Source organism: Hesperophylax consimilis, chromosome 1 (genome assembly GCF_061612785.1).
Source record: "Hesperophylax consimilis isolate HC1 chromosome 1, BYU_Hcon_1.0, whole genome shotgun sequence".
In the NCBI taxonomy this organism is placed as follows: Eukaryota; Metazoa; Arthropoda; class Insecta; order Trichoptera; family Limnephilidae; genus Hesperophylax; species Hesperophylax consimilis.
This window is the reverse complement of record NC_142836.1, coordinates 6,861,098-6,879,111: the sequence shown is the minus strand read 5'-3', so window position 1 is coordinate 6,879,111 and position 18,014 is coordinate 6,861,098. Positions and strand designations below refer to the sequence as shown.

Genomic DNA, 18,014 nt, shown 5'->3' with positions numbered 1-18,014 from the left:
TGGTTGGTATGGCTGTGTTTATTCAACGGTCACAGGCGTGAGTGTGTATTTAAATTACGATGTAGGTACATAATATGTATCTATTTATTATATTCAGAGATGTGCAAAATGGGTACCCAAAACCATTTGAAATGCAAAATGGAAATGGGTCAAAACTTTTCCATTTGAAAATGCAAAATGCAAAATGGTTTTTAGAAAAGCATTTTAAATGCAAAATGCAAAATACCTATTTTCAAAATGCATTGAAAATGCAAAATGGTTTCTCAGGTTAAACAATTAAAATAATTATAGATTTTTTAAACAATTTTGTCATTTAATAATGGACATCAATGTAGAACAAACATATTACACGATGGTAAATCCAAAAACACCACGACTACAGATTATGAAACCACAAAAAATTTGCGCGGGACTATTGTTGCCAACTTAAAAACATAGAAACTGTTATCTAACATTTAATATTACAGCTTCATGGCCCCATGTTCAGTATTTTTTGTAATGGTATCACTCAATTGCCATGGCTCCTACCAGGGAGCAACGTGAAAAATGTAAATTATCTCTCATAGCGATGTTAAGGACCGACTGATATTTGGGGCTTATGAAAAAAATGAGTGGAAATAGTACGAAGAATGTGGCAAAAAGCATTTAAAATGGAAAATGCATTGAAAAAAGCATTTAAAATGCAAAATGCAAAATGGTTTTTAGAAAAGCATTTAAAATGCAAAATGGAAAATACCCATTTTGCATTTCCATTTGAAATGGATTTATTTGAAATAAAGCACATCTCTGATTATATTATATTGCAAGCTGACGTTTACCTTGCTCGGGGACCTATAAATGGTTTGGGATAAAGCTTTGAGATTGTGATTCTTCGGGCACGCCGACTTTTTCTTCATAAAACATTCGCTTCATGTAGTATCATGAAAGATACCGTTAAAAAACTACACTAATTCGACATTAATTCGACTCCGTATCTCATTCAAGTGCGGAGATAATGCGTATTTCTCGAGAGTCCCGACTTCTTTACCATTCAAACCACTCTTTACACTCCTGGCACTAATAAGAACAAACTTTGAAATTCTCAGCGAAATCGGATGTATGGCCGAATGCTTACGGGACAAACAAATATACATTCATTTTTTAAATATAAGATTATATTGATCACCTAAGTTTTTTTTATTTGAAATACTTGCATATGACAGATTTACAGAAGAAAAACATATGGTTGTTAAAATTAATTACAATAAAATGTTTTTTTTTAACGTAACTACCCAATTCAATAAAGAAACGTTTCTCGTGTTTTAGTTGGGGAGTAGTGTCATTTCCGTATACATAAGATAAATGTAACCTAGCACTAAGGGTTCGGACTATAGAGCCGGAGATCGAGTGATAAAACTGTGATATATCTTTAATATAGTTTTTCAACGTTATAAAATCAAGGCGACCAATAATAATTGGATGACTAGAGATATGATTAGAGAGTTATTATTTAATGATTGATAGGTATATGATTTTAAACTTTACTGAATAATCTTAGATTTCTGCATTAAAGTAATCAAAAATCCTTTATTAAATTTAGATTAGTCTGGATTAAATTGAAAAAAAAAACAACAAAAATTAAATATTTTTATCATTTTTTTAAGAAGTAAATATACAATAATTAATACATGTTTATCAGAATGCGTCATAAAGTAAACAGTCAGAATAGCTTTTTACTCAGCAGAAAGAGACTAGGCTGAGGTAATTTTAATATAAAAAATAAAATCAAAAAATGAGAACAAAAAAAAATATATAAGATTTATGAAAAACGGAAAAAAACGATTTAAAAAAAACAATAACAAAAAAAACTTATCATTTTTAATCAATTATTTTCCTGAAAATAATCATTAAAAATACATAATTTTACAGCTACGCTAATCAACATTTAATTGTTGTTATTATGATAAGAAGACTGGATTTGAATACTGTGCAAGAATGTGATAAAGTGACCTCTCTGTGAAAATTTCACTAAAGGGTGTGTTAAATATTGCACTCAATCCCTTTTAATTTCCAGTTCAATTCCTTTTATAATATTGAAACACAAAGACGCTTCGGTCACAAGCTGTTTATTGCAATTTTAAGAGAAATAATAGTAACATAAAACTAATGAACACTGATTATGGTGGTAACATAGGAATCTACTAAATTGACAAATAAATAAATTGGTCGCTATGGAAAAAATAAAGCGACATCTATATATCTTTAAAATTAAACAGGGTGCAATAAAATTCATCAAACAAGGAAAAGTTTAAGAATCTTTTCCTTCCCCTAAAGCAACCGTAACTAATAGTAATACTTGGCAGTGGTTTGAGGTGTAATGCCCCTCTTTTCCCCACGCCTTTAAAAAAAAAGAGATTCCTTCGAGCCGGATTTGAACCAGCGGCCTATGGATAACAACAATCGTTCAACTTTACAGTCCACCGCTCTACCAACTGAGCTATCGAAGGTGTGTCAGTGAGTGTCTTGTAAGTGATAGTGTATGCGCATAACGCGTACGTCGGAGAAAGTGATATAATGCGAACGCCTTGGTCAAGAATAATATGATGCAAATGGACACCGAAAACAAAACAAATATATGGGCGTGTAGATAAACGAGCAACAAACTCGGCTATCAATTACATAGAAACCGCACAGAAAACGATCTTAAAGGTAATAAATACTCAAAAAACATAGACTGACTGATACAGACAAAATATTCAACAGCTGTGACGTACTAGTTATACGCCAATTATACGTTAAAACACTACTAAACTACATTTTTGACAAAAAAAATAAATTTCAACATACACAAAATAGCACTAACAGACCAGTTAGACAAGCGTACAAAAAAAACATAAAAACTCCGACAGTAGATTCAAGCTTTGGACCAAGACACTACCAATACCATGCTATAAAAGCTTTCAACAGTTTAAAACTTGAAATTAAAATTTAGGAAAATAAAAATAAATTCACACACAAAATTACAAAATGGATTAAAGAACAAAAAAGACCATATTACCAAAATGTCATAGCATAAAATAAAAATAAAACCTACACGTAACACACAAAACCAACATAAACACACATCACTCACAAACACACAAGATTACTTTCATTGTATTATTTTTTAATTTTAAATGTATTATTATGTATTTCGTATTTTTAATTTTAAATTTATTATTTACTTTTCAAACTTATTATCTTCTCTTTAAATGTAATATGTAGATTAGATTTTCATATTATAAAATGAAGGCCTCAGCACGGGCAAGCCACCCAGTGAGGCCTACATTACTGGAAAACATAAATTGTAACAAAATAATGTACCAAAATAAAAAATAAAATAAAAACATCTGCTGGACAGTATTTCTGGAAGCTATTTTATCAAAATCGTGAAAACGATTATTGCGCATCTACGCAAAATGGTCTACTTTGGCTCGTGGGGATGCAGGTTCAATTAGCATTCAATGCAGTAATGCAATTACGATATATTTTTTTAATGAACTTAATAACTGAACGCAATTGGCGCTAACAAAAAAAAATGTCGAAAGAAGCGAAGTTAGCAGTCCACAATGGAGAGCTGGTACCCACCATGATGTATGGAAGTGAGGCATGGAACTGGCAGAGAAAGGATCAAAGTAGATTGAATGCTGTTGAAATGAGATCCCTGAGGCGTATGTGTGTTAAAACCATGTATGATCGTGTGAGAAATATGGAGATCCGCAAGGTGCAAGGTTGATGTAAGCGTAATGAGTAAGATAAAGAAAGGGACGCTTAGATGTTGTGGGCATGTAGAGCGATCGAGAGAAGGAAAGAGTGTAAGGAGAATATATGATGCGAATGCGTATGCTAGCAGAAGTCGGGGAAAGGTGAACGCCCGAGAAAGACATGGTACTCGATAAATTTTTATATAAACTCAATCGATATCCCCGTAGTCGATTTCGCTACATTGCTATCGCGGCTAATAGTTGATAACGCCACTCCAGGTGACATCTGGCAACAGAAGATTGATAGTCAACTGTCGCAGATTCAATGACATCGAAATAGATCAATTCCACCGCACAGGAAAATAATATCTTCTCTTTGTACTCATTACACTCGATAATTAAGTTTTTTTAAATATGTGTAATGATAAATTGAGTTTTTAAATGTAATCAAAAGGCGGTTAAAATTTGATAACCGTCCCAGGAAATCTTATATACCTTTATTTATTTTCCCCGTGTGTAAATGCGCAATTAAAAACTAGGCAATAACACAAACCGTCGAATTTAATCGCGAGAAAAAGATAAGAATTTATCAATTCGCTTGTCCTTACATGAATGTTCATGTTCTGTAATTGAGTTATCAACACAAATATCAGTAGTTTATTCATTGGCTCCAATATTCTTTAATACTCTTACCCAAGTGGTTCGATAAACAGGTATTATTTGTCTGCTTTAGCCCATTCACATTGAAAAGCCATAAATACAAAAACAGTAGTTGTGAACCAAACATACTCGTATGTGCTTGTTTGAAAGGCTTATCATTTAATAATGTCTTTCTAAGATATCTCAAAACTCTTCTGTGTGGAAAGAACATTAATTATGTCTGGTCCCAAAGGGACTTGACCATCGTTCGTCCATTTTACATTCGTCCCAGCATTTATCGTATCGGGTGATACGTTAGTGTATTCTTAACTGAATAACTTCCATCCATCTTCTTTTCACTGATTATTGTGTATATTTACCAAAGGAAAGGAAAAACGTTAAAAATCCAACCGGTAAAATTAAAAACATTTTTTTTAACTATAATACAAATATTTTTAATAATAAATTAACTTTTTATTTTGTTTGACTGAGGATTGAACCTTCCTCTCCAGGTACTGGTGTCAACGAGCGCTAACAACTGAGCTCTCGATTGGGCAGGACTGACAATTATTTCGTATATAAACTGCTGTAATATCACTCAATTTTAGAGAAATATGTATGCGTGATGCCACCGAAAGAATTATTCCACTTCTTCGGCATCCGATCGAGCTGAAACTCGGCAGATAGATTCGTTGTCAATTACAATCCTTTCTATCAACCTCATTGAAGTGAATTTTTATGCTTTCAACGTGTATACTTTGAACTATTAAACTCACGTATCGAAAACTTCCGTAGTTATAACTCTGTCATCGTCAGCCAATTTTCTAAACGATATTTTTTTGTAGCGGCACCGGTTTTACTTTTAATTTGACGATTAATACAAACTATTAATTCACAATATTATGACCAATCAATTATATGTATAACTTTCCTGAACACTATTAGCTACAATCATCTTATCTATACCATCAACACTGTAACATTGACCTCCCCCAAACGGAATTTCACAAAATTACATAGAAATATAAAATCCCTAACATCCTACTGGAAATCCCAAAGGGGGTGATGCTTCATTTATCAATATAATAGAGTGTAAAATTGTCGTAACATATGTTTGTCGGGGTGTTAGGACGATGCAGGAGTACACCCCTGGTGTGACTTGGGGGCACTATCAGGAGGGTAGGAGATCAAAGGGGTGTAGCATGGAAGAGACAAGGTGGAAATATAAAGCTGATCAATTTTGGAGAAATATTTTGAGGAATAAAGGGGGAGTAGGTGTTAATTTTTGTAACGTTTTTCATTCTTCAAAAAGAGTACATTGAAAAAAACCCTCGTTCTCTGCGTTAAAAATCGGCCCCACAAACTTCCGACAAATACAAATGTCCAGAAATCTATGCTATGGTTATGGTTATTTATATTTACAATAAATGAAATTAATTTATTGATTTCTGATAGGTATATACTTTTCTATTATTACATTAACTTCACAAAAGGGGCCCTGAGGAAAACATTTTTAAACATCGTCTTATCTCATCTTCTAGGATGCTCTGCGAGGGGTTTTTTTGGGGAGAGGAAGAAGTTACATTGGCCTTGAAGAGACATATGTTGGAGGAGGGAGGAAACACAGGGGCCGGCAAATTGTTCCATAAAGCTGTTGAACTCAAGGGCGATTCGTAGAAAGGACCTGTCCTCATGTGGCAAATTTAACAATGTAGAAATTTCAATTGTAGTAATGTAGGCCTCACTGGGTGGCTTGCCCGTGCTGAGGCCTTCATTTTATAATATGAAAATATAATCTACATAATAGATTTAAAGAGAAAATAATACATTTAAAATTAAAAATACATAATATATTTAAAATTAAAAGATAATAACATTGAAAATAATCTTGTGTGTTTGTGAGTGATGTGTGTTTATATTAAGTCTTAAGGTATTTAACGTAGGCTTTAAACTTTGAAACTGACGCATTTATTTACGGTGATTCGTTGTTTTTTTTAAGATTCACTTCAACGCAATATAAAAACTCTTCCGCAACATAGATAAGAACCTACAGTAAATAAAAATATCAATGTTCATTCGTTTATATGCAAAACAGAAACCTTACAAAATAAATTTCAATTAATTTGTAAAGTACCAAACTTCAACCTAGCCCTAAAGACAGAAAGAAAATAAACCATCAAACTTTGAGTAGAGAACCCTCTAGACTGAACTCCGGCAAGTCCTCCCAACTCCCCAAGAGCACCACCCCCCGCTAATATAACCGACAACTTTTCATACAAACCCACCACGGAAGGGAAGAGGCAACTGTTACTGTCACCTTAATTTACGAGATTCAATTATAAATTTTATATCCCAGTGTTACTTGCAGCGAGGCTCAAGAAAGCCCTAACCGCCTCGACCCCTCGTACATTAAAAATCACCCTTTTAACAAGAATGAAAAATGTACTTGCGCACTGCGCTGTGCACGTATTCGTCTTGACTATAAATACATAGAAATGATGATAACGGTACATAAATCAAATTTATTATATAGAGATGTAAAGGTACTTATTACCTATCTATTTAATATTTATATGAGGCAAGAATGTTTGGTTTGTGAAATACAAGACTAAAAAAAATGTGATTTTGACCAATGAGGCATTGGAATTGAAGTTACGTGTTAACTATAAAGTGCTTCGAGAGACTCCATAGATAATAGAAAAGTGTTAAGCTATTTGTTTCTACCGTCCAATTAAAATGATATATAATGTAACGTAAAAGAGCTTATGGTAAACGAACATTGAATCATACATTACGATAAAAAAATGCAAGGAGAAAAATGAGTATTGCCAGTTTATTAAGAATCCCCTCAAATTATTAAGTAATCCGATTAAAAACGGGATTCAGGCCCTTTAAAATAAGTTGTTAGGTTTCTAAGTTTTATTAAAAAGGTACGTAAGGTAAGGGGCCTGCAGTCCCGTTTTCACAGGAATACGAATAATTTGACGATATATTTTTTTATTATTAAATTACCAAGATTTAAAATCAGTATATTTGTGAAAAATGGGTATTGTCAATTTATTAAAATTCAGATTAATGGAAATCTGGTTAAAAACTGGATTGCAGGCCCTTAACGAATGAATTAGGTTATTTTTTTCCTGATGAACTTTTTAGTAAAATACGAATATATTATTACGTCGTCGGAAGATGTTCATAAAAAAAGTAATATTTTCGCATTTCATCATTGTATATAATCAAGGCAAATGCAGGAGCATGATCATGTGATCATCTTCGGTATATAAGGATTTTGCTAAAAGTTTATCGGTAAATGGCCTGCAATCCCGTTACTAACCGGATTACGAATGATTTAAAAGATTTTTTTTAAATCAATGTGCAATATTCTTTGTTCTCTACGTGATCAAGTAAAATGCTGAAGATAGATCATCCGGAAATGTTCCTATTTCGCAAAATGCCAAAATCGTTTGTGTTTCAGGATACCAACCATAAATATAGAGTTCTGCTTTTCAACTAAGCGAAAAATAAAATATGCTCTGTAATATACATAATAAACCTAAAATCTATTCTATTCTTGCTTAATTTTTATTATCTATCTTTCTATGTATCGATTTACCAAAGCAAATGCGGTACGTATAACCGAATTGACTGGATTTCGATGCAAATAAAAACAGACCGGGTCAATGACATTACAAATATCATTATTTATGACATCTGAAGAAACGTGAAGTTAGCAACCAAACGCGAAATGCAAAAATGACCGAGTTTTTAAGGTTTGAAACATAGTGATGCCAGTTAAATATTATTAACTAACCCGGGCAGTATACGGTCATGTTCCTAGTATAGCTATACCAACGCTGCAGCGAGGTATTAGGGATTATTTATAAGTAAGACTTTAAAAAAAATAAATACGATAATCGCTTCAGAAAATAATTGTGTTTATCCGTTTAAAGATAGCTTTAAACGGGTAACTATTGATAGAATAACGATAAATGCGAATATCAAATACTGAGCTTCAAACAATATAAAGATAATTTTGTGACTAGTTTTATAGTGCTTTTCAAAGGTAACTTCGGTAGACGATTAGATATCGAGATGCTTATATAACTAAATCATGTTTCTTCTTCAGTGCACACTCCTCGAAATATCTATTAACACTTCTGAGACCATCGGGATTGATAATGATCGGGCATTTTACAGCCAATCCCAGGGGGTGAGGAGTGAGAAGGGGTGGTTGGGGATGTTTCCAGTAAGTGGGGTGACTTCTGCCGAAAGCAAAGGGATGTTCGGGCCGCGTGCCGTCATGGGGTGTAAGCACAGACGACGGGAATTGCAATGCGGCTGCCAGTCAAGGAAGAATTGATGTCTTAATTCAGCGGTGGGAGGCGTGAAGGAATCACTCCATTTTTCAAATCCGAGACCTCCCTCACAATTCTGTCCTCCTGATAACCGCATTTTTCACGACTTTTGATACACTGCCAGTTAATGGAGACTCGAGGTTATAAAAGTAAATTGATTTTATTTTATCCTTGCATTCCGTCGTTAAAACGCAAGGAATATAGGAGTGTTAGAAAACACAATAATATTTGAAAATAACAACAGATATTTTCTTTAGACATTCTCTATCGACCTCTGGTTGGAGACTTTCCATTCTTATTTTTGTTCTTTAGAAATTTGATCATTCCTCCCAATGTGACAATCACAACATCAATACCAAAATCCTTACACAATTAAGTCATTTATAATAAACATATTATAGTACATACATTACATTGATACACACACGGAGAAAAATGAGTATTGCTAATTTATTAAGAATCTCTTCAAACTATGGTAATATGGTTAAAAACGAGATTGCAGGTCGTTTTCTGATGAACTTTAAGTAAATTCCTAATATATCGGAATACGTGTTCATGCACCTGCCTGCCTTGATAATATATATAATGACGAAATGCAAAAATATTTGAATTTTTATGAACACGTGTTCCGACGCGTGATAATACATTCATATTTAAAACTTTATCAGTAAATCTATTAATTCCTTCGTTAAGGGCCTTCGATCCCGTTTTAACCCGATATGGAATAATTGGAAGAGATTCTTAATAAATTTGCAATACCTACTCATTTTTCTAAGAGCACTTTCTTGGAATTTTAAGACGATGCGATACTACAAAAAAAGTGTCAAAGTTCTCCCCCAATGCCACGGCAATCTTCATAAACTTATAGATAATAATTAAATAATACAACAAATAAATATATTTTTCAAAAATATTATTAATTTTTGGAAATTAAGTTGAAAACCGAGATTACCACTAATTTACCGAAGTTTGGAAAATCGCGTGATTTTCATTAAATAAAATAAATCCCACCAGTGTGATTAATATGTCCGAAGCAAGTCTAAGGTCGAGTAGCAGAAGAGTAGGGGAGCAGAAGCTGCAAGAGATTAAGGGGGAATTATGTTTTGATGAGATTTCTGACAGATACAGTGTACAGTGCGCTATTAGCACTTCATTAAAGTAAAACAACACCGAAATCAGTCACGCTATATCTTTTACTAATTAAAACGTGTTCTGAATAATATTTCTGAAAAAATACACCTGTTTAGACATTTTTATTGGTTAAAACTTCATCGTTTAATAACTACAGTTTGGCGTCGTGACAATACATCCATCAATACATGGCAGTCCGCGAAATCCATCAATACCGTTTAATAACTACAGTTTGGCATCGTGACAATAAATCCATCAATACATGGCAGTCCGCGACATCCATCAATACCGTTTAATAACTACAGTTTGGCAGTCCGCGACATCCATCAATACCGTTTAATAACTACAGTTTGGCATCGTGACAATAAATCCATCAATACATGGCAGTCCGCGACATCCATCAATACCGTTTAATAACTACAGTTTGGCAGTCCGCGACATCCATCAATACCGTTTAATAACTACAGTTTGGCATCGTGACAATAAATCCATCAATACATGGCAGTCCGCGACATCCATCAATACCGTTTAATAACTACAGTTTGGCAGTCCGCGACATCCATCAATACCGTTTAATAACTACAGTTTGGCATCGTGACAATAAATCCATCAATACATGGCAGTCCGCGACATCCATCAATACCGTTTAATAACTACAGTTTGGCAGTCCGCGACATCCATCAATACCGTTTAATAACTACAGTTTGGCAGTCCGCGACATCCATCAATACCGTTTAATAACTATAGTTTGGCAGTCCGCGACATCCATCAATACTGTATGTTCTATAATTTAATGAAGAAGCTGTACGGCAAGTAACATTTTATTAATTACATAATTCAAAATCGAAGAAAACTTACTGCTAATACTAAATGTTTCGTATTCCTTTTAAAAACGGGACTGCAGGCCTTTAACGAAAGAATTGGCAGGTTTCCTAACAAACTATTGGTAAAACACGTATGTGTTATTAGGATGTCGGAACACGTGTTCATAAAAATACTAATATTGTCGCATTTCGTCATTATATTTATCAGGAAAAACAGAGCTTCATGAACACGTGTTATTACAATAAATATACTGAATGAACTAAGATTTTATTATGAAATGGATTGCAATCACGTTTTTTACAGTGTTTCAATAAATCAGCAATACTAATTTCTTCTACGTGAATCTTCATGTAAACATGCTACAGAAAGTAGCAAAATATGGTTTTTTTACGTCGCAATACCACGTTATCTAGATTTACATAGATACACCCGTATATCTAAAATAGATAAACCCATATATTGCAAATATAATTATTCAAAGCAATAACCTACAAAAATAGCAAATTGAAGAAAAATAGACCTGCACTTAGAAATCCATTTCGTTCCGTGCACTATTTCATTCGCGTTCAGCAATATCAAATAATAAAGAAAATTGCTGACATTAATCAAAGCCATCTTTATTTGTAAAGTTCCATACGGGGAAGCGTTATTAGCAGGGGTGTCACAAAGCCGGTGGTTCCAGGGGACGGGGAAGGCCCGCGCCGAGGAGATGAGCGCACTTGGCACATCCATAAATCAAGTGACACTTATTTAACAATTTTTACACAATTTGTCCCTTTGTCTGCAGCCTTTGAAGATGGAGAATTGATTTGAGATCAAACTTCTAAACAGGGGCGGACTGGGAGAATACTAAAAGTGGGCAAAACGAAATATATTTTTTTATTCTATTTCTTTAAAGATTACTAGCCAGATCGAAAATATGCGGTCTTTTTAAATTCCCTACACCCCTTCTCATTCCTAAATAATTAAAGATTTTATAGTCCTAATAAGTCAATAATACTGTTGAAAGAATACAAAACAAATTCTTATGTTTTATAAATTTTTAAAATGGGTTTTCCAGCAATTATGTTAACACTCTGCTCAATTAAATGAATATTTTCAAATTGTCAGACAGAAGAATTGTCACTGACTAGGTATTTCTATATAAAATTCTAAATGATTTAGTTGATAGTCCGGTATTGCTATAATTGATAAGCTTCCGGATTCCACAACGTAATACTAGAAATCAGGATTTATTTCAGTGGAGAAATTCTGGGACTAACTACCATATGTATTCGTCTTTGCCCAGAATTCTAATGGAGGGAAACAATTATACCAAGTCAGTGGACATCTTCAATTTATCTTTAAACAAATATAAAATGTTGTTAATGAAGCAATTCAGTTATGTACAATAAATTATGTATATTTCTTAATATTCATATGTAAAATCCCCGAAAAAGGGCGTTAATTAATAAATATAAAATTTGAAACATCCTAAACAAACTAACCATCAGGTTAAAAACGGGATTTCAGGCCGTTTTCTGTAAAATTTTTATTAAATTCGTAAAAAATCGGAACACCTGTCCATGCGCTTGCGTTTGTTTTAATAATAAATAATGGCGAAATGAGAAAATGTTAGGACTTTTATGAACACCTGTTCCGATATCGTGACAAAACATTGGTATTTTACTAAAAGTTTATCGGGAAACCTATGATTCATTTGTTAAGGGCCTGCAGTCCCGTTTCTAACCAGATTACGATTAATTTGAAGACATTATTGTAAGTTTTCTCCGTGTACAGCGTCTTATACATACCGTTCTGTTATTCTGACTCTTGACATGGTCCGACTCAAGTATTTGCTTCACTTGATCGTTCCATGTCTTCTTCAGGCATTCCTGACTTCTTCGTTCACAACAAGTAAATTATTGAATTTGATCGTTTTTCAAATCCGTAACTGGAAAATGCTCCCAAAATCAGGTATAATTTAAAATTGTGACTAAATCTGACTAGTCAGATTTACCGACCTTCTTATATCACCGTAACTTTCCTCATTCCATCGTCTGGAATACATTTTTTGAATACGAGCGCAATGCGCTTTTTCAGAGTTGGTTGTCTATCCAACCAGGTACGAAATCATGCCGTAATGTAAAGATATGTATTAATCACGTGGCTTTATTACGCAAACAATTAAATGTATGTAGGAAATAAGTATACCTGAACAATTATTAATAATGGTGCTGCATTAATAATGGTCCAATACAGTAGGCAGTATGATAATACGTTATGTAAATCCTCATTTTAAACACACCATTTTATTACTGTAGATTAAATTGCCCACGTGTTTCTTCAAGCTTCAGGTAGCTGTGATGAATAATGAATGTTAAATTCAATTAGAAAATTAATAATACCGATAAAAAATCATTTGTATTTGTATCATGAAATAAAATTATTGTAGTATATTAGCCATTCAATTTGCTTTTGCATTAACTATGTCTTATTTTTAGACGTACTCGTACATTTGATTACATTCATATTTCAGCCCCACATTGCGTATTTCTACCGATTCATAACATATTTCTTTTCTTTAAGTTTTTTAATTTCCTAAAAAGTTAAATCGTGCAATCATACATAAAGATAGCAGCCAATAAAAAATTGCGATGAGAAAATGAAGATAATGTTGGTAGTTCTTATTAGAAGTATGGTGCAGTTAAATATGACCGAAGGAAATTGGGTCCCATTTCCCATTAGCTCAGTTGGTAGAGCTGTGCCCCGACAAGGCGAGGATCCTGGGTTCAAGTCCTAGATGTGACCGTATATTTTACTGATAAATAATATACATAAATAAAAAGATAATACATGTTTTAGGTAAACTCACAGTGCATCTGTAAATGTGATTTTTGACATTTTTGTCGAGAGATTTTTGCTCTCTTTTAAACGAGTGGTGTTTTATTAAATATTTTCACAAAGTTGGCTTTTTCTTAATTGTTTTTTTTTTTATATATTGGCGCCCTCCCTCTAACATTCGCATTTACTTATCTCTCTTTTAAACCATCTTCTTCTTTTGTGGTTAATATTTACCTAGAACTAAGATAAAACTCGTTATTTTCATATTACTTACTACATTATTTACAACGCCTTATACTAACAGAAGGCAGTTTTTTTTTATTCTGGACATGTTGTCTAATTTGTATGTCAAAACTAAGTTTTAAAATTAGAGATTTAAAATAGATTATCTATTTTGAAGTAGATTTCCTAAGATACCTTGAAATTGAAAAACAAAACATTCGGTTATAAAAATTTATACCCGAATCAGGTGTTTTCTAATATCAAATTAATTATTGTGTTACCTTTGCAATAGTTTGCAATTCAGAAAAAATAAAACCTAAACGCCAACCGTTTGTTCACGATGAATAAACCTGTTTAAAAACTAACTAGATAAGGGTAATTTTATAATTTCTTATCTTTCATTTAATTTGCTTCATTCAACTTCACCTTATAACACATTAAAACGAGACATATAACAAAATAACACCTCAATTGAAAATAATTCAGAGATAGGGGTTGCCAATTATAAAGTCGGTCAGTTCCTTGACAATACAATGGATGTTAAACCCACAAAAGCGACAGGTAACTGCTCTATTCAATCCTTTTCTTCATTACAATAGGCACAGAAAAGTATTGAGAATCGGTAAATTTGGACAATTTCGCACGGTTTCATACAAAGATCTACCTTTATAGATATTTTTCCCTGAAAAGCCACTAATTTTACCCAAAAGATAGCTCACGCTTACCCCTTTTCGCACTTACCATTTCACACCCCTTTAAATTCCGTGTCTTTTTAAATAATGTTAAAGATGTGACGAATAAAAAATGGTTTATTGATTGAATCATACAGCAGGCAGTATAGACTTAACCCGGTGACCTTCTGCGAAGAAGGGTTGCAAGGTTCTAACCTTTCGGTGGAACCCTATTTAAAATTTGATTTTGTGTCAAAGGATGCATGACATAATGACACCTTGGCCTCATTTCGATGACATTTCTACCGTTTTCCGAAAATCGGTGAGAAATTCGTAACGGTATTTTAATATTAGAATATCCAAATTGAGCAAGTATTGTCAACTATTCTTGGAGCACTGAATAGAGAAAGATAAAACGATAAAAAGGGCCTTCTATCCGCATCTACACCTGCTTATCCTACAATATATAGAAATTGAGGTGGCTTGGACATGGACTTGGACTGGGAGGAATGTAGGCAAGAAGAACGAAAAATCAGAACTTTAACAGAACTTGTTAAATGTAACAACTATTATCAATTTAGGGCACAATAACGCCATCTAAGTGTACCTATATATTTATTTACAGAGATGAGAAATTCCGAAGGTCAAATAAGCATACTCTGCATTTATATTTTTTTATTTATACTTAAATTTATTTATCGTTGAAAAGGGTATCGTTAAAAAAATGTAGTTACACACAATAAAAAATATATTATTATAGTTTGGGCCTCAATTCACTACTACCATAACTGTTTATCCCTTCTATACAGTGAAGTAAATTGTTCATCAGTGGAAGCATTTCTTTGTTAGGTGTTCATTACATATCCAGTTGGAGTTACATTATGTAAAGCAATCTTTTCATAATGGACCATATTAATAAAATTGTATACTGTGTGCTCATGTACATTTATTAAATTCCAAACGAAAAAAACTCAACTACAATGTGATCGAGAAGTAGATAAATTTGGTGAAAATAAATCAAATTAAAATATTTCAGTTTTATGTGGGATTTATAAAAAACTTTCATTTTATTTTAATATTTAAATAAAATGAAAGTTTATGTTACTCACCTCCTTCCAGAGTTCAAGATAGTTAGCTACTCTCAATATAGCCATACTAGTACCAGCGAGAGATCGTATGTGACGTCATCTTTATTTTATATTTTTAGTTTTCAAACAAGACGCTTGAGAAGGAAGAGGACGAACTTCGATGACGTATGTACGAGCTCTCGCTGGGAATAGTTTAAGTGAGATATCACCATTCACAAAATTTTGTAAATTAAAAAAATCTTTTAAAAAAATAGCTTATTAGTAGATTTTAATAGTCAAAGGTTTCCCGACATTCCTCTCGCTGGTCTCTCCAACTTTCTTCTGCCACTAAAACTTATCCACTGGCTCTATGAAGATTCTTACGACGATTCCCATAAAAAATGTTCTTATTTTGAACTCTTGACTGCCATAATCACCCTGTAGTTGTAAGTCAATTCAGAAGTCTACCCAAGGATGTCGTTTTCGTTTTCACTTCCTTCCACGGGGGGGCAATGAGCGTTGTCAGATCTGTGTTCCGAATTCAAATGCTGGTGATATTTTCAAACGGACACCATTGATTGGTTAACAACAATGAGTCTGTTTCGCCACAGGGTGTTCGCTCTATACAGGGAGACTTTTTTTTCGCAGACAGAGCATAATGTATTATGAAATTCTTTTAACCGGAAATTATTAATATTTTTTTATCAATCGTTTTGAAATATTTTTATTTGTTTTAACTGTATTTAAAAATAATCTATATTTAAAAAAATAGAGGAGCGAAAGTTCCTATATGCTAATACATTTTGACGGCTTCAGTGGTCGGGGGAAGGCTCTCGACTAGCAAGCAAGAGGTCGCAGGTTCAAATCCCGGCGTGCGCAAGTAAATTTTATTTGATTAATTTGTGTATTTCACAATTTACTCATTTGAAATAATATATAATATATTTGCGGTACGTTCCAGAGTGGAATATACTCTCAATATCGCCCTGGTGTATGACCACCATTCAGAAATTAAACGTTGCTTGAAATGGCTTTGGCCGTGTTTGGTGACTAGATCTGAATAGCCAGGTACTTCCCCACCATCCTATTCCCGCTCTCCTTCCCCTCCCCACTACCTTCAGCCTCACAACATACCCCAATTGGGGATGCCATAGTCTCACTGGCTCCAGATGGATAAGAGCAAAGTCCGGCTGGAGAGGTCAAAAGGTCAACCAGTCTCTCCCGATCCGACCCGCACTAACCCAACTTGGGCACTCCTAGTAAGTCATCAAACGTAGCGAACCACTTGGGGTGACCTACGGCAGGGGTGTAGTTTATCCAATAAATGGTTGCCGGGGCGGCGGCACCCATCTCAAAAAATGGTTACTTCTGTGAAGGTACATATGGTTATTCTAACATTCAATCTTCTGATGAAGAAATGTGTTTAAACTTTTTTATTACAGTGTTGATAGCATTCGCAAATGCATTTTCATTTTCACGAACGTAAAACTAATTGAATTTTTTAACATTATTCATTTAAATAATTTGATTTTTTATGATAATCGAACATTGCATCGATTAATGGAAAAACGTTTGCACTAAAACAAAGCCATTCATTTCGACATTAAAAAAGAAATAAAGCGGTAAATTCAGTAATTGAAATAACAAACGATTAAAGATCTCAAAGATACGACTTTGAAAACTTCTCGTTTCGAGTTCCCAAGAATCTCGAGTCAATACAACAATAAACAATAATAAGCCCCCCTCACGCGAGTACGATAATCGTTAAAATATAAATTGAAAACAATAAACATCTTATACTGCTTGAGACGACTATTTCATTCCAGGGCTGGCAAACTTAAGTACCAACCAACCAAATTTCGATTTACAGGTTTTTTTAGGTTTAGATATGTTGGTTTCATCGCAATAATTTAATATACGAGTGTCTTAAAATCTCGTACCTACCCGGCTCGAAATCTGCTTGAAAAATGAGAGCGTCTTGTCTTATTTTCTTACAATTACCCATATAACCTAGACACCGTAATATCGATGCGTTATAAGAGTATATAGGACGCACTCGTTCGAGAACAAACCGGCGATCGCTAAAAATATCGATGCAGCATACTTTCGGCGCGAATCTTTATTTTTTTAATTTTATACTTCATTAAATTTGTATTCAAAGCTTCTGATCATAATATTTAAATGATATATAATGTATTTTAACATAATTTGAACTTGGCAAACTTCAAACGTTGTATGTGCGTTTCTGCCTAGAATAAATTGTTGTTAACAACAATTATCATGGTTAATTTGGAGGGTATTGGCGGATTATATAATTTTATGTCTCTTATTTATATTTTATGTTACCTATAATTTGTTGAATTAATTTGAATTTTTATTTTAACTCGCCGTTCGATAGTTTTAAATGTTATAAACAAAAAAAATGAGATTGTTTTTTACTTTATCGTCAAAATATGATACGTACATATATCATGGCACAAAATCAATATGATAAGCTTATTAAATGCCTACATGAATTTAAATATCACGAATTCAAGTTTTGGATAACTGGACATAATTTCT

At 33.3% G+C, this 18,014-nt stretch overlaps 1 protein-coding gene and 1 non-coding gene across 2 annotated transcripts in view; both read right to left on the bottom strand.

Annotated features, from left to right (window-relative positions):
* ham (hamlet) overlaps positions 1–18,014 on the bottom strand; it is a 242,068-nt gene that overhangs the window by 108,529 nt on the left and 115,525 nt on the right. The window lies entirely within an intron of this gene.
* Positions 2,396–2,486, bottom strand: TRNAY-GUA (transfer RNA tyrosine (anticodon GUA)). Its single transcript is given in 2 exon segments — positions 2,396–2,431; positions 2,450–2,486. It is a non-coding gene; the product is annotated as a tRNA-Tyr (tRNA).